The sequence below is a fragment of the Chiloscyllium plagiosum genome, unplaced genomic scaffold (genome assembly GCF_037043375.1).
Source record: "Chiloscyllium plagiosum isolate Xiang-an unplaced genomic scaffold, Cpla_swu_hap1 HiC_scaffold_27, whole genome shotgun sequence".
In the NCBI taxonomy this organism is placed as follows: Eukaryota; Metazoa; Chordata; class Chondrichthyes; order Orectolobiformes; family Hemiscylliidae; genus Chiloscyllium; species Chiloscyllium plagiosum.
In genome coordinates this window covers 53,439,571-53,466,321 of record NW_028270165.1, presented here as the reverse complement: position 1 = coordinate 53,466,321, position 26,751 = coordinate 53,439,571, and the positions used below count along the sequence as shown (strand labels likewise).

Genomic DNA, 26,751 nt, shown 5'->3' with positions numbered 1-26,751 from the left:
AGGGGCAACTTTTTCACGCAGAGGGTTGTGCACGTATGGAACGAGCTGCCAGAGGAAGTGGTGAGGCTGGTACAATTATCTTTAAAATGCATCTGGCTGGGTACATGAATAGGAATGGTTTCGAACCATAAGAGCCACATGCTGGCAAATGGGACTAGATTAATTTTGGGTATCTGTTTGGCACAGACGAGTTTGACCAAAGGGTCTGTTTTCGTGCTGTATGACTAATTGTCTTCGGTGAAAGCAGAAGTGTGGTTGTGAAGACTGGACTTTCAGAGCAACTTTCAAAGATGTTTTGCCCTTACTGGGAGCAGAAGAAGTCACAATGAAATATTTGATTTGTGAGAGAGCAACTGAGTGAGTGTGGACATTTGGGATTTTGGTGGAAAGTGGGAATTCATTGCCCTGTGGGGATCAAGCCCTCCCTATCCAGTCATTTCATCTGGTGGATGAGACTCGGCAGTTCATGGAGGCAGTCAATCCAGATAATATTTTATAAATTCCTGCTTTGGAAATAGAAACAGTCTGAGTCAAGACTGAGATACAGGCAAACTCTGACCTCATACCTTTAATGCATTGTCTGAGCTGAGATGCCACCTTGTGTTGTAAAGCCTTATGTTATCTTCAGAGGGTGCCTTACAGGAAGTTCTGGGATTTACATATTAATGATCCCTGCAATCCATTCTAAAAGATGAAAGACTTAACAATCCAGATTTGTTCAATATATCATTTCCGTGGCAGACCACAAATGTCTTTCCATAAATTCTGTGCCTTATGGTCTTATTCTCCACAATCACCTGATGAAGGAGCAGTGCTCCGAACGCTGGTCCTTCCAAATAAACCTGTTGGACTATAACCCGGGTTTGTGTGATTTTTAACTTTGCCCAGGTTAGGGTGGATTGATCATGCTAACTTACACATAGTGTCCAGGGATGTGCAGGTGAGGGTGGATTGGCCGTGTTAAAGTACCCATTGTGCCCAAGGAGGTGCAAGTTTGTGTGGGTTAGCCATGCTAACTTACACATAGTGTCCAGGGATGTGCAAAGTAGGGTGGATTGGCCAAGGGATATGGGCCAAGTGCTGACAAATGGGACTAAATTGATTTACAATATCTGGTCAGCATAGACGAATTGGACCAATAGGTCTGTTACTGTGCGGTATATCTTAATGACTCTGGCTTTCTACTAAAGTTTGCCACGTCTCTTCTGTTCAGTTTCTCTCTGGTGTCTGTGTTAATACCTTGATGTGTCTGGTTATTCCTCAAGCTGCATTCCTGATTCATCCTGAATTGACACATTTTGTTTTGCTTCCCAAAATCAGACCTGCTCACTCTCAGTATCCCAATGTTGTGAAAGATATTAACTTTCAGGTGGAGTTATCCAATATGTAAGTCTTGACGTTTTTGCTGTTATGATCCTGAATCAGCACCTTCAGGAGAATTACTTAGAGCGGAGTGAGAACAGAGGGGTGAGGGGGAGAGAGAGAGAGAGAGAAGGAAGTTGCTTTCAATTTTGTGGAATAACAAAAGAAAAGAATGCTGCACAGAAAGTAGAATAGCTTGTTCTGAATTTCTACCCTGCACTGACAGCGATGACTTTTGTAATCTCTTTTTCCAGAGTATTTGAAGATCCGAAGACAGAAGTTTCAAAATGAACAGATGAAGGGCTTATGCCCGAAATGTTGACTCTCCTGCTCCTTGGATGCTGCATGACCTGCTGTGCTTTTCCAGCGCCGCACTTTTCAAGACTGACTCTCCCCCATCTGCGGTCCTCACTTTCAAGTCAATATCTGACAGTCTCTCAATCGATTGGGACAGCCACGATTTTTTATTACAATTCTGTGAGAAGGAGCAAAGCTTTTTGGTTCCTATTTCAGTACATTTTCATTATCAGTGGGACTGGATGAGAGACCCTACTGTTGCTGCGCACTGAGTGTGGAGCCTGAAACTCTTATACAGCCTGGAAAGAGGAATTCACAGCAGTGAGGGGCAGTACATGCATTTGCTTGTGGCTGAAGCTTCGGACATGGAGAAACCGTGGAAGTGTGGTAACTGTGGGAAAGGCTTCCGTACTCCGTCTGACCATGAGATTCATCGGCGCATCCACACCGGGGAGAGGCCATTCTCCTGTCCCAAGTGTGGGAAGGGCTTTACCCAGGTCTCTGCCCTGCTTAGGCACCAGCGGATCCACATGGGGGAGAGGCCCTTCTGCTGTCCCGAGTGTGGGAAGACCTTCAGCGATTCCTCCACCCTGCTGAGGCACCAGCGGGTCCACACGAGGGAGACCCCCTTCAGCTGCCCCGAGTGCGGGAAGGCCTTCAGCCGTTCCTCCAATTTGCTGACCCACCAGCAGGTCCACACAGGGGAGAGGCCCTTCTGCTGTCCCGAATGTGGGAAGGCCTTCAGCTATTCCTCCTCCCTGCTGACCCACCGGCGAGTCCATTCGGGGGAGAGGCCCTTCTGCTGTCCCGAGTGCGGGAAGGCCTTCAGCGATTCCTCCTCCCTGCTGACCCACCGGCGAGTCCATTCGGGGGAGAGGCCCTTCTGCTGTCCCGAGTGCGGGAAGGCCTTCAGCGATTCCTCCACCCTGCTGACCCACCGGCGAGTCCACACAGGGGAGAGGCCCTTCAGCTGCCCTGAGTGTGGGAAGGCTTTCACCCGCTCCTCCCACCTCCGGAGCCACCAGCGACTTCACGTGCTATCGCAGGGGGACTGACAAAGCGACTGCCGAGTGCAGTTATCGACTGGACTATTAACCCAGTTCTGGGATCTGTTGGGTTTGAATACCACCGCGGCAGATGGCGGAATTGGAATATGGTCAGAATCTAACGATGAAACCATTTTCTGGGGGAGCGGGGAGAGAGAAAACCCCAGTCTGATTCACTCATGCCCTTTTTCGGGAAGGAAACTGCCATTGTGGGAAAGGATTCACTCAGTCGTCCCAGCTGCATCCTTTACCCGGTTTGGCCTACACGTGACTCCAGACCCACAGCAGTCTGTTTCACTCCACACTGCCCCCGTTCCCGGCCCCAAGGGTTAAGGCTGTACCAAGGATCCAATTACAAAGGGACAACTCTGTGCTGACCGATAGTAAAGAAAGTGAGGTGGGGAGGGGGAGTGTGTGCGCTTTGACCTTGAGCTGTTTAAAAAGCAGCTACTTTCTCTACATCTTTTTGCTGGGGGGGATCTGAAGCTGGAACAAAGCTGGGTCACAATAAAGATTACCTGAACTTACTGCTGGACTCAGACTCTCATTGAAAGCTTTGAGCTCCAGATGGTTTTTTTGTTTTAAAGCTGCTCATTTCTTCCAGCCTCCTGCACTAAGTTTCTAATGTCGTGTATCAGATGGAGCAGTGAATGAGTAGCCAGTATCGTTAGAAATTGTAAATGTTTAAGGAGTACAGGTACTGCATCGTTTCATCAACATTGTAAAGGTTACTGGCTGCACTGGGAGGTGTGGGCTGTGTTCACTCGAAACTCTTATCTTTAAAATTGAGATTAGCTAAAATGATATATTCAGAAACATCATTGAAGTCTAAACGCATTTCAATTTTTTAAAAGAGCTGCTGAAATCTTTCTGAAACTTGCACTGGAATATGTGCAGTTAGGCCACAGCTCAGGACAGGCTGTAAGGGGTGAATGACCTATTCCTCATTTTGTGAAATTGGTTTCCAACTATGTAGACATAGTCATAGAGTTGTAGAGCCTGAAACAAACCCTTCAGTCCATACCTTAAATGAATCTGGTGACCCATTTGCCAGCATTTGGCCTATGTTCATCTGTACCCTTCCTATTCGTATCCCCATCCAGATGCCTTTTAAGTGTTGTAATTGTACCAGCCTCCACCACTTCTGGCAGTTCATTCCATACACGCACCACCCTCTGCGTGAAAATGTTGCCCCTCAGGTCCCTTTCCCCACTCACCTTCAACCTATGCCCCTTTAGTACTAGACTTTGGGGAAAGACCTTGGGTATTCACCCTATCCATGCCCCTTATAAATGTCTATAATTTTAAGGAGGAGAGAATGAGGACTGCAGATGCTAGACATCATTTTCCACCCCCCCCTCCCCCACTTTATCCCAGTCCCATGCCTTCAACTCAGCACGCCATCTTGACCTGTCCATCAACTTTTCAATCTATCAGCTCCACCCACTTCTCCAACCTATCCATTGCCAAACCGTTACTACCTGATGCCTGGAGGAGGAACACCTCATACTCTGCCTTGCGACCCTGCAACCACACAGGACAAATGTGGATTTCAACAGTTTCCTCACCTCCCCCACTTTATCCCAGTCCCAAGCCTCCAACTTGGTGCTGCCCCTTCTGACCTGTCCATCATTTTTTCCTATCTATCTGCACCATAACCCCCTCCGAACTATCATCTTGCCACCCCCCCAACCCCCACCTCTCACAAACACACACACACACACACACCCCTACCTTCATCTACCTATGGCATTCTCAGCCACCTTGTCCCCAACCCCACCCTCTTCCCATTTATCTCTCAGCACCCCGGACCACAAGCCTCGGTCCTGATGAAGGGCTTATGCCCAAAACGTCAATTCTCCTGCTCCTTGGCTGCTGCCTGACCTGCTATGGTTTTCCAGCACCACACTCTCGGCATAATTTTAAGGTAATTGGAGGAAGGTTTCGGGGAGATGTCAGTAGGTTCTCTACTCGGATAGTGGTGGCTGTGTGAAATGCACTGTCAACAGTGGTAGTAGAGTCAGATACATTAGGGACATTTAATCGACTCTTGGATAGGTACATGAAAGTTAGTACAATAAATGGTATGTAGGTCAGTCTGATCTTAGAGTAGGATAAAGGGCCGGTACTGCATCGAGTGCCGAAGGGCCTGTACTGTGCTATGTACCTAAGTAGAGTCAAAAATGTTGTTTTATCAGCAGTACAGTCAGATCCGAGCAAACAAGGACATGCAGGTCATACTGCGCTTAGACAGAGTGAGGCGTACAGGGTTACAGCTGCACAGGAGGTGCGCAGAAGCAAGGTCAACATTAGATTTCAAATTGGAGAGCTCCATTCAGCAGTCTAATAATGGCAGGGAAGAAGCTATTCTTGAACCTGTTGGTACATGTGTTCAAGCTTCTGTATCTTCTGCCTGACAGAAGATGGTGCAAGAGATCATTCCTGGGGTGGGAGGGGTCTTTGAGGTTGGTAGCCTTTCCATGACAATGAGAAGTGAAGATGGATTTCATGGGTGGGAGGTTGGCTTCTATGATGGACTGTGCTGTGCACACCACCTTCTGTAGTTTCTTCCAGTCCTGGGCAGAGCAGTTGCCGTAGCAGGGTGTGATGCACCCAGATTCAATGCTTTCTGTGGTGCATCTGTAAATGTTGGTGAGTGTCATTATGGACATGCTGAATTTCTTGAGCATCTTGAGGAAGAAAAAGTGTTGTTGTGCCTTCTTGATCGTTGCATGGGTAGGTTTAGATATTTAGCCACTCCTTTCTCATTCTTACTAATTCCTTTACTTGATGCAGTCACAGTCAGTTTCATACCTTGTGCTAATCTCTTTTGAAGGTCTTCTTCAGAAGGATAAAATATTATGAGGGGCAAAGGTAGTGTACATATATAATATGAAATCTTTAAACTTGAATTCATTTTAAAGAGCAGAACAACGTATTTATGGTAAAAATGGGTAAACTTAACAGGTTTTATGGAGGGTGAGAGTGGGAAGTATGTGGAGGTGCATGGTAAAACAGGACCGAGTCTGCATGGCTTTGACAACAGGAGGTCATGTCTGACAAATCTATTAGGATTCTTTGAGCAGGTAGTGAGTAAGTTAGACAAAGGGAGAGCCAGTGGACGTGAGCGATTTGGATTTCCAGAAGGCCTTTGACAAGGTGCCATGCAGGAGGCTGCTAAGTAAGATAAGAGTCCCTGGTGTAGGAGCAAGGTACTGGCACGGATAGAGGATTGGCTGACTGGCAGAAGGCAGAGAATTGGCATAAAGGGGTCTTTGGAGTTCCAAAGGAGTCCATACTGAGAATGCTTGGACAGGCCAGGAGAATGGTCAGAGAAGGGGCAGATGCAATACAATGTGGTAAAGTCTGAGGTTATGCACTTTGGTGGGAAGACCAGAAACAGAGACTGTTCTCAAAATGGGAAAGGCTTCGGAAATGTGAAACAGAAAGGGATTGGGGAATCCCAGCTCAGGGGGAGGATTGTACCATTCATTCGGGGTAGTGTAGAAAGGATCGTACCATTGAGACTTTGGAGGATTGTACCCTTAATGGCTGTGGGGGAGTAAAGGATTATACCATTCAGAGGGGGACGATTGCATCATTCGAAGGTGGAGGGGTGTGGAGGAGGAAAAGGGGCGGGGAGGATTGTACCATTCACATCACGGGGTGTGGATTATACCATTCACAGGGAGAATTATTTATTTTTATTTTTCAGAATTTCCAGGATACAGGACATATGCCAATTTTCCCCACTAGAAATCGACTGAAACTGGGTGCACTAAAAAAATCCAGCAGGAAGATTATCAGTAAAAAGGTCTCGTTTCGGTCAAAGCAGTTATAGACTCAGAGTCACACCGCACAGAAACAGACACTTCAGTTCAACTCATCCATGCCGACCAGATGTTCCAATCTGGCCCAGTCCCAAGTTCCAGCATTTGCTCCATATTCCTCTAAATCCGAACTATTCATCTAGACACCTTTTAAATATTGTAATTGTACCCACCTCCACCACTACCTCTGGCTGCTCATTCCATACACGCTCTACCTTCTGCGTGAAAACGTTGCCCCTTAGTTCCCTTTTAAATCTTTCCCCCTCTCATCTTAAACTTATACCTTCTAGTTTTGGACTCCTCCATTTCGGGGGGTAAAAGACCTTGGCTGTTCGCCCTATCCGTGATTTTCATCATTTTATAAACCTCTCAGGTCACCCCTCAGCCGCTTCCACTCCAGGGAGAACAGCCTCAGCCTAGTCAACTTCTCCCTATAGCTCAAATCCTCCAACCCTGGGAACATCCTTGTAAATCTTTTCTGAACCCTTTCAAGTTTCACAACATCCTTCCAAGAGGAAGGATGCGGAATTGTACACTTATTCCAAAAGGGTCCTAAACATTCTCCTGTACAGCCACAACATGACCTCTCAAATCCTATACTCAATACTCTGACCAATAAAGGAAAGTATACCAAACACCACCTTCACTATCCTATCTATCTGCAACTCCACTTTCAAGGAACTGTGAACCTGCACTCCAAGGTCTCTTTGTTCAACAACACTCCCTAGAACCTTACCATTAAGTGTAGATGTGCTGCTCTGATTTGTTTTTCCAAAATGCAGCACCTTGCATTCATCGAAATTAAACTCCATCTGCCCCCCTTCAGCCCATTGGCACATCTGATCAAGATCCCATTGTAATCTGAGGTAACCTTCCTCGTTGTTCACTACACCTCCAATTTTGGTGTCATCAGCAAACCTACTAACTATACATTTATGTTCACATCCAAGTCATTTGCATAAAAAATACAGAAAGTAGTGGACCTTGCACTGATCCTTGTGGCACTCCACTGGTCATAAGCCAGTGGAGTGCCACAAGGCAACTGAAAAACAACTCTTTGAGCCAGTTCTGTATCCAAATGGTTAGTTCTCTCTGTATTCCATAAGATCTAACCTTGCTAACCAGTCTCCCTTGGGGAACCTTGTCAAACACCTTACTGAAGTCCATATAGATCACGTCCATTGCTCTGCCCTCATCAATCTTCTTTGTTACTTCTTCAAAGCACTCAATCAAGTTTGAGAGACATGATTTCCCATGCATAAAGCTATGCCGACTATCCCTAATCAGTCCTTGCCTTTCCAAATATGTGTAAATCCTGTCTCTCAGGTTTCACTCCAATAACCTGCCCACCACCGATGTCAGGTTCCCTGGCTTTTCCTTATCACCTTTCTTAACTAGTGGTACCATGTTAACCAACCTCCAGTTTTCTGGCACCTCTCCTGTGACTATCAATGATAAAAATATTTCAGCAAGGGGCCCCACAATCACTTCCCGTAGCCTCCCACAGAGTTCTCGGGTACACCTGACCAGGTCCTGGAGATTTATCCACCTTCATGTTTCAAGACATCCAGGACCACCACCTCTGTAATATGGACATTTTTAAAGATGTTATAATCTATTTCCCTACATTCTATATTTTTCATGTCCTTCGCCAGAGTAAACATTGATGCAAAATACTCGTTTAGTATCTCCCCTATCTCCTGTAGTTCCACACATTGGCTGCCTTGCTCATCTTTGATGTGCTGGAAATGTGTTGCTGGAAAAGCGCAGCAGGTCAGGCAGCATCCAGGGAACAGGAGAATCGATGTTTCGGGCATAAGCCCTTCTTCATCTTTGATGTGCCCTATTCTCTCCCCAGTGACCCTTTTGTCCTTAATGTATTTGTAAAAACCCTTTGGATTCTCCTTAACCCTATTTGCCAAAGTTGGGGGGATTTGTCTCAGTCAAATCCCTCGAACTCAGCACCGCCTTCCTAACCTGCAATCTTCTTCCTGACCTCTCCACCCCCACCCCCACCCCCACCCCCACCCCCACCCCCACTCCGGCCTATCACCCTCACCTTGACCTCCTTCCACCTATCACATTTCCAAAGCCCCTCCCCCAAGTCACTCCTCTCTGCCTTTTATCTTAGGCTGCTGGACACACTTTCCTCATTCCTGAAAAAGGGCTCATGCCCGAAACGTCGATTCTCCTGTTCCCTGGATGCTGCCTGACCTGCTGCGCTTTTCCAGCAACACATTTTCAGCTCTGATCTCCAGCATCTGCAGCCCTCGCTTTCTCCTCTTTCGTAATTTACCTTACCTATTTCTATTCATCTTTGAAAATCCCTTTGTTTGTGTCTGGAAGTTTCCCGATGTTTCAGCTTTCCAAAGGTCTGGAGTAACATTCCTGAACAGGCTGAAAATTAAAAAGAAACCCACCTTTCAGGTGGCTGGGGGCGGGGTAAACCAACCCCCATTGTCCCCTATTGGTTGGAGGGCTCCCCAACCACGCCCCCTCCGTTGGTGACGACGTTGTCGGGACCACGCCCCCTGTGTGTTGGCGCATGTGCAGTGTAGGTCCCGCGGCGACAAAGACAGTGTTACTGAGTGTGGGAGAGGAATGGCGCCGGTGGCTGAAGGAACAAGAACAGGAGCCGCTGGAAAAGCTGAGCAGGTCCGGCAGCTCGTGTCGGGAGGAATGTGAGGAGGTGTTTCGGGTCCGGGGATTCTCCTTCAGAACAGGACCAGGTTTCAGGAACATCCCGGGGAGGTCGCCAGGCCCGAGCGCCAAGACCTGGCTCCTGCCCCCGGGGAGAGGAGACAGTGAGACAGGGTAGGATTGGGACCCGCGGGAGGAGGGAGACTGGGGAGTTTATAAACTCCTAGGGGGAGGCCTCAGGCCGCGAATAAAAGCCCCACAGGCTCAGTGTTTACTTCACCGGCGAAGGAGCTCTCGGGTTGCCCGGGCAACGGCCGCCATCTTTGTGAGGGTCAGGCGCCTGTTGTCTTGGGACGGGGTTGTTGGATTGTTGTATAATATTGATCTCCTCTGTACTTTTAATCTTAAATATTATAAAAATGTGCACTGGCTTCAATTTATGAATTCTAAGTACAGAAGCAAAATATAAACATCTCCTTACATGTATCCCAGCATGTGCATAGGAGCCAAGACCGTTTCAAGATTTACTGAGGTGCTGAATCAATAGCTCTTTCCCTTTTGATTAATGAAGGTGGTGCCCAGCAGACTCCTGTACACAGCCTGTTCTGTCAGCCTTTATGGGAAAGATAGGATAGCAAAACCGAGACACCCGTGTAGCCAAGTAATCTGAAGTCACATTTTGGTGTTTTAATCGCCTCAAACGCATGCCATTCAGAATAATGTCAAGGCTAGAGGGGTACCAGGCTCCCCAAGATAGCCAGGATGGATAACATACAGGAGAGCTGAAGTGTTATCCTTATCAAGCCTGTAACGTCTTCACAAATCTCTAACAAGTTAGTTAAATGCAGTGTCCCCGTCAGAAATCCCATGCAGACTCTTCCTAATCAATCCACCTTTCTCCATGTGACTACTAGTTTTGACCAGAACAAGTATTACTGGAAGCTTCTCCACCAAATTTAAACTGGCAGGTGGGACTAGATTGGGTTGGGATATCTGGTCGGCATGGACGGGTTGGACCGAAGGGTCTGTTTCCATGCTGTACATCTCTATGACTCTATAATTGCTGAGATTAACTTTACAACCTTTCTTAAACCAGGCTGCAATGTTTGCAATTCTCCAGTCTTCTGGCACCTCCTCCAAGTCCCTTCCTTCAAGATTGTTGGATGCATTTCATCAGTGCCTTGTCAAACTTCAAGGACCAAATGCTTATCGAAGACTTCTTTCATGTAAATTTTGAACTCTTGGGAGGTCATGTTGCGGCTGTACAGAACATTGGTTAGGACACTGTTGGAATATTACGTGCAATTCTGGTCTCCTTCCAACGAAAAGATGTTGTGAAACTTGAAAGGGTTCAGAAACGATTTACAAGAATGTCGCCAGGGTTGGAGGATTTGAGCAAGAGGGAGAGGCTGAACAGACTGGAGCTGTTTTCCCTGGAGTTTTGGAGCCTGAGGGATAACCTTATAGAGGTTTACAAATTTATGAGGGGCATGTATAGGATAAATAGACAGTCTTTTCCCTGGGTTCAGGTCTGTTTCCATGCTGTACATCTCTATGACTCTGTTGGTTGCATCTGTAAGATCCTGAATCAGCACCTTGAGGAGAATTAGAGTGGAGTGAGAACAGAGGGGGAGAGAGAGTGGGATGTTGCGTTCAATTTTGTGGAATAACAAAAGAAAAGTATAATCTGCAGAAAGTAGAATTGCTTGTTCAGAATTGTTACACTGCACTAAGTGTAATAACTTTTGTAATCTCTTTTTACAGAGTATTTGAAGATCTGAAGACGGAAATTTCAAAATCGCCTTATGTCCGACGCATTGACTCTTCTGCTCCTTGGATGCTGCCTGACCTACAGTGCTTTTCCAGCGTCATACTTTTAAACTCTTGACTCTCCAGCATCTGCAGTCCTCACTTTCACATCAATGTCTGACCGTGACACTGGGACATCAGGACTGCAATGATTTTTGACTGTGATTCTGTGAGAAGGAGCAAAGCGTTTGCTTCTGGCTTGAATACATTTTCAGAATCAGTGGGACTGGATGAGAGACCCTACGTTGCAGCGCAGTGAGTATGGAGCCTGAAACAGTTATACAGCCTGGAAAGAGGAATTCACGGCAGGGTGGGGCTGTACCCACGTTTGTGTGCAGCTGAGGCTTCGGCCATGGAGAAACCCGAGGAATCCCGCCCCGTGAAGAAACCGTGGAAATGTGGCGACTGTGGGAAAGGCTTCTGTGCCCCGTCTGCTCTGGAGACTCATCGGCGCAGTCACACCGGGGAGAGGCCCTTCAGCTGCCCCGAGTGCAGGAAGGGCTTTACCCAGGCATCTGCCCTGCTGACCCACAGGCGGGTCCACACGGGGGAGAGGCCTTTCAGCTGCCACGAGTGTGGGAAGGTCTTCAGCAATTCCTTCGCCCTGCTGAGGCACCAGTAAATCCACAAGGGGGAGAGGCCACTCTCCTGCCCCGAGTGCGGGAAGGCCTTCAGTGATTCCTCCCACCTGCTGACCCACCGGCGGGTCCACACGGGGGAGAGGCCCTTCTGCTGCTCCGAGTGCAGGAAGGCCTTTACCCAGGCCTCTGCCCTGCTGATCCACCAGCGGCTCCACACAGGGGAGCGGCCCTTCAGCTGCCCAGAGTGCGGTAAAGGCTTCAGCGATTCCTCCACCCTGCAGACCCACCAGCGGGTCCACACAGGGGAGAGGCCCTTCAGCTGCTGTGAATGCGGGAAGTGCTTTACCCAGGCCTCTGCCCGGCTGAGACACCAGCAGTCCCACACCGGGGAGAGGCCCTTCAGGTGCCCCGAGTGCGGGAAGGGCTTTGCCCGGGCCTCCAACCTCCAGACCCACCAGCGGATCCACACGGGGGACAGGCCCTTTAGTTGTCCCGAGTGCGGGAAGTGCTTTACCCAGGCCATCACACTTCAGAAACACCAGCAGGTCCACATGGGGGAGAGGCCCTTCAGTTGCCCCAGGTGCAGTAAGGTGTTCACCTGCTCCTCCCACCTGCAGAGGCACCAGCAAGTTCACGTGCCATAGCAGGGGCATTGAAGGAGTGACGGCTGAGTGCCATTATCGACTGGAGTATTAACCCAGTTCCAGGGCCTCCTGGGTTCGAATCCTGCTGTGGCAGATGGTGAAATTGGAATTCAGTCAGTAATCTGGAGTTCCAAGTCTAATGATGAAGCCATTTTTTTGGGCGGAGGGGGAAGAAAACCCCCATCTTATTCACTCACGTCATTTTTCGGGAAGGAAACTGCCGTTGTGGGAAAGGATTCACTCAGTCGTCCCAGCTGCATCCTTTACCCTGTCTGGCCTATGGTTGACTCTACACTGCCTTCCACCGCCCCCCCACCCCCACTCCGTTCTCTTCCCCACTGGGCCCCTCCCTCTCCCCAGCAAATGAACAGGGAGAAACCTACTTGGATATAGAGTATACGTTGAAATTGCTGAATGAGGCAATACTTCCTACAGGTTAAGAAAGGGAGTGTGTGCACTTTGACTTTGAGCTGTTTTTAAAAAAAAAGCTACTTTTTCCACGCCTTTTTGCTGGGGGGAATCTGAAGCTGTAACAAAGTTGGGTCACAATAAAGGGTTACCTGAACTTACCGCCAGGCTCAGACTCTCTTTGAAGGCTTTGAGCTTCAAATGGTTTTTGTTTTAAACCTGTTGATTTCTTTCAGCCTCCTGCACTAAGTTTCCAATGTCGTGTATCAGATGGAGCAGTGAATGAGTAGCTAGTATCGTTGGAAATTGCAAATATTTCAGGAGTGCAGGTACTGTTTCGTTTTATCGGCATTGTAAAGTTTACTGGCAGCACCAGGAGGTGTGGGCTGTGTTAATTAGAAATGATGTGGAGTTGCTGGTGTTGGACTGAGGTGGATAAAGTTAAAATCTACACAACTCCAGGTTATAGTCCCAACAGATTTATTTGGAAGTGCTAGCTTTTGGAGCGCTGCTCCTTCATCGGGTAGCTGTTGAGCAGGATCATAAGACATAGAATTTATGGCCAAACATTACAGTGTCATGCAGTTGATAAGATTTCCTGAACCAGTCCAGTTGCAGTTCAGTCTTTCATCTTTTAGAATGGGTTGCAGGTTTCGGTTCATTAACATGTATATCCCAGAACTACTTTTAACTCACATTACTCTTTGGAAGGTCAGTGTGGACATTTTGGGCCAAAGGGCCAGTTTCCATACTGTAGGGAATCAAATCTAATCTACACGCACACACATTGGAGAGGGCAGGGTGAGACTTGTCTTTCACTTTGCAGAAGGTGGGAGGTTCTGGAAGCTGTGATTCAGGGTAAACACACGCTGGAAGACCTTTGGCTCAGAGAGATGGAGTTGGAAGCCAGGCTGCAGACATGTCACGGGGAAAGTTAACCGGACACTTTATTCCAGAAGATGGTCATTCCCCTCTGGACAGAGCCTTCTGATTAGGTCATTGGACAGGGTCAGAAGGGTGAGAGTGTGAATCACACAGGTAAAGGGGATCTGAGATTGGGCAGTGGGGAAGAGCTAACTGGCTGAGTGGTGGGAGGGGGGGGGGGTGCTGGGGGTAAGGGGCAGAATATTGACAGGTGATTGTCGTCTTTCTCTGCAGTTAGCAGCAGGAGGCCAGATGGCATCAGTGTCTGTCTGGTACCAGGTTCAGGAACCGACGTGCTCAGGACAGGAGAAGTGGGAAAGGGAGGCTGCAGTGGGTGTGGTCCATAAATCTCAGGAGGGGAGAGCTTCTGCTGAGGGCGCATGAGAAGTCAGAAGCTATGAAAACAAAGCAGAACATCAAAGCTCTGGGTGGCATGGTGGCTCAGTCGTTAGTACTGCTGCCTCACAGTGCTGGGTTTGATTCCAGCCTCAGGTGACTTTGGTACATTGTCCCCCTTGTGTCTACGTGGGTTTCCTTCAGGTGCTCCAGTTTCCTCCCACAGTCCAAAGATCTGCAGTTTCGGGTGGATCAGCTGTGCTGAAGTGTCCAGGGATATGCATTTTCGGGCGCGTAGGGTATGGTAAGTGGGTTGGTCTGGTGGGATGCTGTTTGGAAGGTCAGTGTGAGGTGAATGGGCTGAATAGCCTGCAGGGATTATGTGATTCTACTGCTTTAGCCATTTGTATATTGAGAAATGATTACTGTGGTCCTGGGAAAGGTGGGATTTATAGTGTCACTGTCCTCTGTCCATTATCTTTCTGTCCCCCTGTCCATTTTCTCTCTCTTGACACCCACCCTCAGCTCCCCCCCCCCCCCCCCAACCATTCTCTTTCCCCACCACCTATTATTTCTCATGCCTCCATCCCTCTTTGATCGCTGTATCAAGCCCTTCTAAGAAGAGAGAGACAGATGATGATGACTACCTGGGAGATGGGGGTGCACAAGAAATGGCTGATCTTTAACATTGAGCATAGCTACTCAAACAACATTAAAGCATGTTCAATTCTATTTTTAAAAAAGCTGCAGGCATCTTACTGAAACTTGCGTTGAAACATGTGCAGTCTGGCCACAGTTGAGGACAGGCTGTAAGGGGTGAGTTGCCCATTCTAATATTGTCAAATTGGTTCAGACTATGAAGAAATAGAGTCATGGAGCATGGAATGAAACAGTTTGGTCTGTGCTGATCAGATATCCTAAATTAATCTACTCCTATTTGCCAACACTTGGCCCAAACCCTTTAAACCTTCCTATTCGTACACCCATCCAGATGCCTTTTAAAAGTTGTAATTGTACCAGCCTCCACTCCGGCAGCTCATTCAATACATTTGCCATCCTCTGCGTGAAACAAGTTACCCCTCAGGTCCCTTTTAAACCTTTCCCCAATCACCCAAAACTAATGTCCTCTAGTTCTGGCATTTCTTGAGATAAATTAAATGTCTCATGTTTTTTCTCATCCTTTGGTCCCTCATCTTTCCCCACTCAACCTAAACCTATGCCCTCCAGTTTGTGACTCCCCTAACCAAGGGAAAAGATGTACAAAAGTTGAGCAGCCAGCCAAAATGCAAAAGGAATACAATGTTGAGCCACAGGAGGGAAAAAATTGTGGTTCAACTTTTTTTTTCCTCCGATTGGCATTTAGAACATAGAACAATACAGCACAGAACAGGCCCTTCGGCCCACGATGTTGTGCCGAACATTTGTCCTAGCTTAAACACCCATCCATGTACCTATCCAATTGCCGCTTAAAGGTCACCAAAGATTCTGACTCTGCCACTCCCACAGGCAGCGCATTCCATGCCCCCACCACTCTCTGGGTAAAGAACCCACCCCTGACATCTCCCCTAACATCTCCCCTATACCTTCCACCCTTCACCTTAAATTTATGTCCCCTTGTAACACTCTGTTGCACCCGGGGAAAAAGTTTCTGACTGTCTACTCTATCTATTCCTCTGATCATCTTATCAACCTCTATCAAGTCACCCCTCATCCTTTGCTGTTCCAACGAGAAAAGGCCTAGCACTCTCAACCTATCCTCGTACGACCTATTCTCCATTCCAGGCAACATCCGGGTAAATCTTCTCTGCACCCTCTCCAAAGCTTCCACATCTTCCCTAAAGTGAGGCGACCAGAACTGCACACAGTACTCCAAATGTGACTTAACCAAAGTCCTGTACAGTTGCAACATCACTTCACGACTCTTGAATTCAGTCCCTCTGCTAATGAACGCTAATACACCATAGGCCTTCTTACAAGCTCTATCCACCTGAGTGGCAACTTTCAAAGATCTATGAACATAGATCCCAAGATCCCTCTGTTCCTCCACTAAGAACCCTACCGTTAACCCTGTATTCCGCATTCTTATTTGTTTTTCCAAAATGGACAACCTCACACTTGGCAGGGTTGAACTCCATCTGCCACTCCTCAGCCCAGTTCTGCATCATATCTAAGTCTCTTTGCAGCCGACAACAGCCCTCCTCACTATCCACAACTCCACCAATCTTCGTATCATCTGCAAATTTACTGACCCACCCTTCGACTCCCTCATTCAAGTCATTAATAAAAATTACAAACAGCAGAGGACCCAGAACTGATCCCTGCGGAACTCCACTTGTAACTGGGCTCCAGGCTGAATATTTGCCATCTACCACCACTCTCTGACTTCGACCGGTTAGCCAGTTTTCTATCCAATTGGCCAAATTTCCCTCTATCCCATGCCTCCTGACTTTCCGCATAAGCCTACCATGGGGAACCTTATCAAATGCCTTACTAAAATCCATGTATACTACATCCACTGCTCTACCCTCATCCACATGCTTGGTCACCTCCTCAAAGAATTCATTAAGACTTGTAAGGCAAGACCTACCCTTCACTAATCCGTGCTGGCTGTACCTAATCAAGCAGTGTCTTTCCAGATACTCATAAATCCTATCCCTCAGTACCCTTTGCATTACTTTGCCTACCACCGAAGTAAGACTAACTGGCCTGTAATTCCCGGGGTTATCCCTATTCCCTTTTTTGAACAGGGCACAACATTCGCCACTCTCCAGTCCCCTGGTACCACCCCCGTTGACAGTGAAGACGAAAAGATAATTGCCAATGGTACTGCAATTTCCTCTCTTGCTTCCCACATAATCCTAGGATATATCCCGTCAGGCCCCGGGGGACTTGTCTATCCTCAAGTTGTTCAAAATGTCCAACACATCTTCCTTCCTAACAAGTATCTCCTCTAGCTTACCAGTCCGTTTCACACTCTCCTCTTCAACAATACGGTCCCTCTCGTTTGTAAATACTGAAGAAAAGTACTCATTCAAGACATCTCCTATCTCTTCCGACTCAATACACAGTCTCCCACTACTGTCCTTGATCGGACCTACCCTCGTTCTCGTCATTCTCATGTTTCTCACATACGCTTAAAATGCCTTTGGATTATCCTTGATCCTATCCGCCAAAGATTTTTCATGCCCTCTCTTAGCTCTCCTAATCCCTTTCTTCAGGTCCCTTCTGGCTATCCTGTATCCCTCCACTGCTCTGTCTGAACCCTGTTTCCTCAACCTTATGTAAGCCTCCTTCTTCCTCTTTACAAGACATTCGACCTCCCTCGTCAACCAAGGTTCCCTCACACGACCATCTCTTTCCTGCCTGACAGGTACATACATATCAAGGACACGTCGTATCTGTTCCGTGAAAAAGTTCCACATTTCCACGACATCCTTCCCTGACAGCCTATGCTCCCAACTTATGCTACTCAGATCCTGTCTTACAGCATCATAATTACCCTTCCCCCAATTGTAAAACCTACCGTGTTGCACGCACCTATCTCTCTCCATAACCAAGGTGAAAGTCACAGAATTGTGGTCACCATCACCAAAATGTTCACCCACTAACAAGCCCATCACTTGTCCCGGTTCATTACCGAGTACCAAATCCAATATGGTCTCCCCTCTGGTCGGACAATCTACATACTAGTTAGAAAAGCTTCCTGGACACACTGCGCAAACACCGCCCCATCCAATCTATTTGATCTAAAGAGCTCCCAATCAATATTTGGGAAGTTGAAATCGCCCATGACTACTACCCTGTGGCTTCTGCACCTTTCCAAAATCTGTTTCCCAATCTGTTTCTCCACATCTCTGCTGCTATTGGGGGGCCTATAGTAAACACCCAACAAGGTGACTGCACCTTTCCTATTTGTGACTTCAGCCCATACTACCTCCAAAGGCAGATCCCCCTCGAACTGCCTTTCTGCAGCCGTTATACCATTTCTAATTAGCAACGCCACCCCCTCTCCTTTTTTACCACCCTCCCTAATCTTACTGAAACATCTGTAACCAGGAACCTCCAACAACCATTCCTGTCCCTCTTCTATCCACGTTTCCGTGATGGCCACAACATCGTAGTCCCAGGTACCGATCCACGCCTTAAGTTCACCCACCTTATTTCTGATACTCCTTGCGCTGAAGTATACGCATTTGAACCCATCTCTGTGTCCGCAAGTATTCCCTGTCTGTGCTACCTTCTTCACAGCCTCCCTACATTCTTGGACATCCTGACAAACAGCTAACCTACTTGCTGGACTACAAGTCCGGATCCCACCCCCCTGCCAAATTAGTTTAAACCCCCTCGAAGAGTGCTAGCAAACCTACCCCCTAGGATATTGGTGCCCTTCTGGTTCAGGTGCAACCCGTCCTGCTTGTACAGGTCCCACCTTCCCCAGAATGCAGTCCAATTGGACACTTCAAATCTGTCAGTAACGTAAGCATCGCTGAAGAGCATAATGCGCATGCCCCTCGGTGTCTGCAAGCACTGCGCATGTCCGTTGGTGTCAGCAAAAGACCGAGCATGCTCCTGGTTGTACACACAAACGACTCATGACCTACTTTTGATGTACCAATAGGAAACTCGGGAGGACCGGAAGGTGTCTTGTCCTCCTGCCAATCGGAGCACCGCTATTGCCTGAATGCGGAAGTTGGATAATGAGCTTCTGAAGTTGCTGCTGCTGCTCCTGTCTCTCTGAATGAAGATTGAGCTTTACCCCAAACTGCAACTTTCTTCCTCTGTCCAACAACTGTGAGTACAGCACTCTCTTTTCTCGCCACCTATTCCACTTTTTTTTTCATTCTGGCGTTCAATTGTTGACTTGCAACAACTGAAAGGAAAGGGAGTGAATTCAGGGAGGGGACAGAGTGTAGCAATATTGGTCGAGAGTGTGGTGCTGGAAAAGCATAGCAGGTCAGGCAGCGTCCGAGGAGCAAGAAAATCGACGTTTTCCTGCTCCTCAGATGCTGCCTGACCTGCGTGCTTTTCCAGCACCACACTCTCGACTCTAATCTCCGGCATCTGCAGTACTCACTTTTTTTGTCGAGAAATGTTGGTCCAGATTTATAGAAGAATACAACGCAGTACAGGCCCTTCGGCCCTCGATGTTGCGCCGATCCAAGCCCAACTAACCTACACTAGCCCACTATCCTCCATATACCTATCCAATGCCCGCTTAAATGCCCATAATGAGGGAGAGTCCACCACTGCTACTGGCAGGGCATTCCATGAACTCACGACTCGCTGAGTAAAGAACCTACCCCTAACATCTGTCCTATACCTACCCCCCCTTAATTTAAAGCTATGCCCCCTTGTAATAGCTGACTCCATACGTGGCAAAAGATTCTCACTGTCGACCCTATCTAAACCCCTAATCATCTTGTACACCTCTATCAAGTCACCCCTAAACCTTCTTTTCTCCAATGAAAACAACCCCAAGTGCCTCAGCCTTTCCTCATATGATCTTTCTACCATACCAGGCAACATCCTGGTAAACCGCCTCTGCACCCGTTCCAGTGCCTCCACATCCTTCCTATAGTATGGCGACCAAAACTGCACACAATACTCCAGATGCGGCCGCACCAGAGTCTTATACAACTGCAACATGACCTCAGTACTCCGGAACTCAATTCCTCTACCAATAAAAGCTAGTACGCCATATGCCTTCTTCACCGCACTATTTACCTGGGTGGCAACTTTCAAAGATTTGTGTCTCAATTGGCAAACACATGGCAAATGCATTACCACAATGTGATAATATAGCCTTTTGCTGTGAGAAAGCAGAAAGGAGGTGCATTGTTTTAATGGTGACATTTTGGGATATGGAGAAAGTGAGGAGTGCAGATGCTGGAGATCAGAGTTGACAAGTGTGACTCTGGAAAAGAACAGCGGGTCAGAAAGCATCCGAGGACCAGGAGAGTTGACGTTTTGGACACGAGCCGTTCATCAGGAATGTTATGTGGATGTACAAAGAGGTTTCAGTGTCTTTCTACACCAGTCAATACCCGTTGTCAGACAGATGCACTAAGCAGTCAGCAGGGCAAATGGTGTATTAGCAAGAGGAATTGAGTTCAGAAGTGGGGTGGGGCCTTCCTGCGGTTAGGGGGTCATTGAATATATTCAAGGCTGAGTTCATCTGATTTTTGAACAACAATGAAGTGGATGGTTATGAGGGAACAGAAAAAATGGTTTTAAGAACAGTTACAGCCACTCTCTGGCTAAAGAAATTTCTCCTAATCTCGGTTCTGAAAGGTCTTCCCTTTACTCTAAGGCTGTGCCCTCGGCTGCTAGTCTCTCCTTCCAATGGAAACATCTTCCCAACATCAACTCGTCTAGGCTATTGAGTATTCTGTTTGTTTCAATTAGATTCCCCTGAGTGTGACCCTGTTAATCAGCATGAACCAGACCCTTCAGGATGAGGTACAGCAGGGATTAGGTTCAACAAAGTGAGAATGGAGGGAGTGTGTGGGATAGAGATTTTGTCCTTCCAGGGAATAAGAATTACAGAGAGTTTGCTATAAATTAGAATTGATTGGATGGGGCAATGGGCCAGGGAGTGGCAGATGGAGATTAATTTAGGGAAAAGTGATGTTTGCATTATGGTAAGGCAATCCAGGCAGGACAGTTAAGGGAGTGTTTCAGAACAAAGAGACCTTGGAGTGCAGGTTCATTGTTCCTTGAAAGTGCAGTCTCAGGTAGCCAGAACAGTGAAGAAGGCATTTTGTATGCTTTCCTTTATTAGTCAGAGCATTGAGTATCGGAGTTGGGAGGTCATGTTGTGGCTGTACAGGACATCGGTTAGGCCACTTTTAAAATACTGCATTCAGTTCTGGTCTCCCTGCTACAGGAAAGATGGTGTGAAACTTTGAAAGGGGTCAGAAAAGACTTGAAAGGCTGTTGCCAGAGTTGGAGGGTTTGATCTACAGAGAGAGCCTGAATCGGTCAGGGATACTTTCCTGGAGCATCGGATGTTCAGGGGTGACCTTATAAATATTTATAAGGGGCATGGATAGGGTGAATGCAAAACTAGAGAGCAAATGTTTGAGGAGAGAGGGGAATGATTTAAAAGGGACATGAAGGGCAACTTGTTTCACGCAGAAGGTGGTGCATGTATTGAATGAGCTGTCATAGGAAGGGGTGGAGCCTGATACAATTACAGCATTTAAAAGGCATCTGGATGGGTACAAGAATAGGAAGCGTTTAGCGGGATATGGGCCAAATGCTGGTAAATGGGACGAGATTAAGTTAGGATATCTGGGCGGCACATATGAGTTGGACTGAAGGGTCTGTTTCTGTGCTGTATGACTCTCTGGGTCTTTGGTGAAACCAGAAGTGTCATTGTGAAGACTGGACTTTCAGAGCAGCCTTCAAATATGTTTTGTCCTTACTGGGAGCAGAAGAAGTTACAATGAAATCTTTCATTTATGAGACAGCACCTGAGTCAGTGAGTACATCTGAGATTTTGGTGGAAAGTGGGATTTCATTGCACTGTGGGGATGAAACCCTACCCTATCCAGTCATTTCTGCTGGTAGGTGAGATCAGACCTCAAGATTAGTTGGAGTAGATTTAGGATAGAGATGAGGAGGAACTGCTTTTCCCAGAGAATCGTGAATCTATGTAATTCTCTGCCCAGGGATTTACATATTAATGATATCTGCAATCCATTGTAAAAGATGAAAGACTTAACGATCCGGGTTTGTTCAATATATCATTTCAATGCCAGGACACTAATGCTTTTCCAGAAATTGTGTCTTATGATCTTACACTCCACAACCACCTGATGAAGGAGCAGCGCTCCAAATGCTGGTGCTTCCAAATAAACCCATTGGACGATAACCTGGTGTTGTGTGATTTTTAACTTTGTCCAGGTAAGGTTTGATTGGCAAGGTCAAATTACCCATAGTGCTCAGGGATGTGCAGGTTAGATGTATTAGTCAAGGGGTAAATGTAGAGCAATAGGAGTAGGGGAATAGGTGTGGTGAGGTTGCCATTCGGAGGTTGGTGTGGACTTGTTAGAACAGTGAGGGTTCTCTGAAGAGAAGGGATTTTTGTAAACTGTTCAGGAAGGGGAGGAGGGGGGAAGCGGTGGGTGGAGTGTGGGGGGAGGGGGGAAGCGGTGGGTGGAGTGTGGGGGGAGGGGGGAAGCGGTGGGTGGAGTGTGGGGGGAGGGGGGAAGCGGTGGGTGGAGTGCGGGGGGAGGAAATTTGTTCACTTGTAGCAACTGGAGTGAACCCGGGGAGGGAGCAGACTCTGCAGACTCAGATATGTGTCTTAATTACCCGGGGAAGGAGGGTTGGAAGGATTGGGTGCTGCTGTTTTCCCTAGTGCATCAGAGTGTGAGGGGTAACCTGATAGACTTTTTTAAAATCATGAGGGGCATGGATTGAGTAAATAGACGAGGTCTTTTCCTTGGGATGGGGAGTCCAGAACTCGAGGGTAATAGATTTAAGGTGAGGGCAGGGGGAGGGAGACTGCAAAGAGACCTAAGGGGCAACATTTTCACGCAGAGGATGGTACATGTATGGAATGAGCTGCCAAAGGAAGTGGTGAAGGCTGGTACAATGACAACATTTAAAAGTCATCAGCATGAGTGTATGAAAAGGAAAGGTTCAAAGGGATATGGGCAAAGCGCTGGGACGAGATTAATTTTGGATATCTGGTTGGGCACAGAGGAATTTGACCGAAGTGTCTGTTTCTGTGCTGTACATCTCGATGACTCTGGCTTTCCACAAATGTTTGTCATGTCTATGTTCAGTTTCTCTCTGGTGGCGGTGTCAATGCCTTGATGTCTCGTTTTGCTTTCCTCCCCACTTCCTGGGAATGTTAACCATTTTGTCTGGTTGTTCTTCAAGAAGCTGCATTCCAGATTTACCCTGAATTGAGATTTTTTTGCTTCCCAAAATCCGACCTGCTCACTCTCAGCAATATCCCAGTGTTGTGAAAGATATTAAATTTCAGGTGGAGTTATCCAAAACTCAGAGATGTCAGTCTTGACATCTTTGCTTTTCTGCCCCTATAAGATCTTCAGGAGAATGAGTTAGAGCGGAGGGCGGGGGGAGGACAGAGTGTGGGATAGTGCTTTCAATTTTGTGGAATAACAACACAAACAAATTGCTTGTTCTGAATTTTTATTCTGGACTGACAGTAATGAATTTTGTAATCTCTTTTGACAGAGTATTTGAAGATCTGAAGACGGAAGTTTCAAAATCAACAGATGAAGAACTTATGCCCAAAATGTCGACTCTCCTGCTCCTCAGGTGCTGCCTGACTTGCTGTGCTTTTCCAGTGCCGCACTTTTCGATACTGACTCTCCAGTGTCTGCAGTCCTCACTTTGACGTCAATGTCTGACAGTCACTCAATCCATCGGGACCACAACCATTTTTGACTGATTCTGTGAGAAGGAGCAAAACGTTTTGGTTCCTGTTTCAGTCCGTTCTCGGCATCAGTGGGACTGGACGAGAGACTCTACTGTTGGAGTGCACGGAGTGTGGAGCCTGAAACAGTTATAAGGCCTGGGAAGAGGAATTCACGGAGGGGAGGAGCTCTACATGTGTTGTGTGCGGCTGAAGGTTTGGCCATGGAGAAACCCGAGGAATCCTGCCCCATGGAGAGACCGTGGAAGTGTGGCGACTGTGGGAAAGACTTTCGTTTCCCATCTGCTCTGGCGATTCATCGTCGCAGTCACACCGGGGAAAGGCCATTCCCCTGCACAGAGTGCGGGAAGGCCTTCAGCAATTCCTCCGACCTGGTGAGGCACCGGCGGGTCCACACCAGGGAGAGGCCCTTCAGCTGCCCCGAGTGTGGGAAGGCCTTCAGCAATTGCTCTGACCTGTTGAGGCACCGGTGGGTCCACACGGGGGAGCGGCCCTTCAGGTGCTCCGCATGCGGGAAGGGCTTTACCCAGGCATCCACCCTGTTGGCCCACCGTCAGGTCCACACTGGGGAGAGGCTGTTCCTCTGCACCGAGTGCGGGAAGGGCTTCAGCAATTCCTTCGCCCTACTGACCCACCAGCGGGTCCACACAGGGGAGAGGCCATTCCCTTGCACAGAGTGCAGGAAGGCCTTCAACAGTTCCTCCGACAGGCTGAAGCACCAGCGGGTCCACACGGGGGAGAGGCCCTTCAGCTGCCCAGAGTGCGAGAAGGGCTTTACCCAGGCCTCTGACCTGCTGAGGCACCAGCGGGTCCACACAGGGGAAAGGCCGTTCAGCTGCTCTCAGTGCGGAAAGAGCTTTAGCCGCTCCTCCCACCTGCAGAGACACCAGAGAGTTCACATGGCATCGCAGGGGGTTTAAAACAGCAACGGCTGAGTGCCTTTATTGACTGGACTATCAACCCAGTTCCGGGAGCTGCCAAGGCAGATGGCAGAATTGGAATTTGGTTAGAAATCGAGTTCAGAATCTAACAACGAAACCATTGTCAGGGAGGGGAGGGGGAACCCCCATCTGATTCACTCACAACCTTTTAAGGGAAGGAAACTGCTGATGTGGGAACGGATTCACTCACTCGTCCCAGTGCATCCTTTACCTGGACTGGCTTACACTTGACTTCAGACCCACAGCAGTCTGGTTGACTATTCTGCACTCCTTCCCCCTCCCCCCCCCCCCCCCCCAACTCCAGCCGATGAGGGGGGAGAAACCTACAAGGTATGGGTTTAAATTGGTGTATGAGGTAATACTTCTAGTTTATGGCTATACCAAGGATTCAATTACAAAAGGGCAACTCTGTGCTGACAAATAGTAAAGAAAGTGGGGGTGAGGGGGCGGGGGGAGAAGTGTGTGCGCTTTGACCTTGAGCTGTTTTTAAAAAAAAAAGATACTTTTTCTACACCTTTTTGCTGGGGGGATCCGAAGCTGTAACAAGGTTGGGTCGCAATAAAGGTTACCTGAACTTACTGCCAGGCTCAGACTCTCATTGAAAGCTTTGAGCTCCAAGAGGTTTTTGTTTAAAAGCTGCTCATTTCTTTCAGCTTCCTGCGCTAAATTTCCAATGTCATGTATCAGATGGAGCAGTGAATGAGTAGCTAGTATCATTAGAAATTGTAATTTTTTTAGGAATGCAGGCACTGCAATGTTTTATCAGCAGTGTAAAGTTTCCTGGCGGAAGTGTTCACCAGAAACGTTGTGGAAGTGTCAGTGTTGGACTGGTGTGCACAAAGTTAAAATCTCACAACACCTGGTTATAGTCCAACAGGTTTATTTGGAAGCACTAGCTTTCAGAGCACTGCTCCTTCATCAGGTAGCTGTGGAGCAGGATCAGAAGACACAGATTTTATAGCAAAAGATCAGTGTCATGCAACTGATAGGATATATTGAACAAACCTTGATTGCTGTTAAGTCTTCCATCTTTTAGAATGGTTTGCAGGTTTCTGTTCATTAATATGTAAATCCCAGAAGCACTTTTAATTCATGTTCTCAAGATGACTTAAGGTTTTATAAAAATAAGTAACATCTCAGCTCAGACAATGCATGAAAGGTGAGAGGTTCGGTCTGTCTGTATCCCAAAATTGAATCAGACTGGTTCTATTTCCAAAGTATGAGTTGATAAAATATTACATGGATTGATTGCTTTCATTAACTGCCTGCCGATTTTTCCACAAAAAGCACACGTTGAATCTATCTGCAAATATAATACTGCAAACGCAAATTCATCCCATGGACATGTATGTATGTGCGTGCATGAGAGAGTAGTGTGAGTGTGTGTGTGTTTTTGTATGATGGAGTATGAGCCTGTGAGAGGGTGTGTGCAGTGGTGGATTTGTGTGTGTCTGAGAGAGACCATGTGTATGAGAGAGGGTCTGTGTGAGGGTGAGAGAGTGTAGGGTGGAGTGGGGTCACCCAAGGTTATCCTCATGGGTTATGAACTTGGCCATCAACCTCTGCTCAGCCACTGAAAACAGTTAAGCAGTGACATAACACACATTGGAGAGGATAGAGTGGCACTTGTCTCACAGAAGGTGGGAGGCTCTGGATGCTATCATCCAGGGTAAACATACGCTGGAGGACCTTCGGCTCAGATAGATTCAGCTGGAAGCCAGGCTGCAGACACGGTAGTGGTGGTGGTGGTGGTGGGTGGGGGGATCTTAACCGGACACTTTATTCTGGGAGACAGTCATTCCCCTCAGGACAGCCTTCTGATTGGGTCAGGGATTGTCTCCGTTCTCTGCAGTTGCCAGCTGGAGGCCAGATTACATTGGTGTCTGCCTGGTGCCGATAAGAAGAGGGAGAGAGAATGGATGGTGGTGACTCTACCTGGGAAATGGCTTATTTTTAAAATTAAGAATAGCTAAAATGATATATTCAGAAACATTATTAAAGCATGTTCAATTTCATAAAAAAAGCTGCAGACATCTTTTGAAACTCACATTGAAATATGTGCAGTTAGGCCACAGCTGAGGACAGGCTGTAATGGGTGCCGCCGGGACATTAACCGCCTCAACCTGTCGACCCCCCTCCCCTACTCCAACCTCTCACCCTCACAACGCGCAGCCCTCCAATCCCTCTGCTCCAATCCTGACCTCACCATCAAGCCAGCGGACAAAGGGGGCGCAGTGCTAGTCTGGCGCACTGACCTCTACATCGCTGAAGCCAAACGCCAACTCGAGGACACCTCTTCCTACCGCCCCCTTGACCATGACCCCACCCCCCATCACCAAACCATCATCTCCCAGACCATACAGAACCTCATCACCTCAGGAGATCTCCCACCCACAGCTTCCAACCTCATCGTCCGGGAACCCCGCACTGCCCGGTTCTACCTCCTTCCCAAGATCCACAAGCCTGACCACCCTGGCCGACCCATTGTCTCAGCATGCTCCTGCCCCACTGAACTCAT

At 47.7% G+C, this 26,751-nt stretch overlaps 2 pseudogenes; both read left to right on the top strand.

Moving 5' to 3' along the window:
* The first annotated feature begins 1,750 nt into the window (after positions 1-1,750).
* On the top strand, positions 1,751-12,793 carry LOC148144094 (uncharacterized; annotated as a pseudogene).
* Positions 11,409-24,812, top strand: LOC148144093 (uncharacterized; annotated as a pseudogene).
* The last annotated feature ends 1,939 nt before the right edge of the window (positions 24,813-26,751 follow it).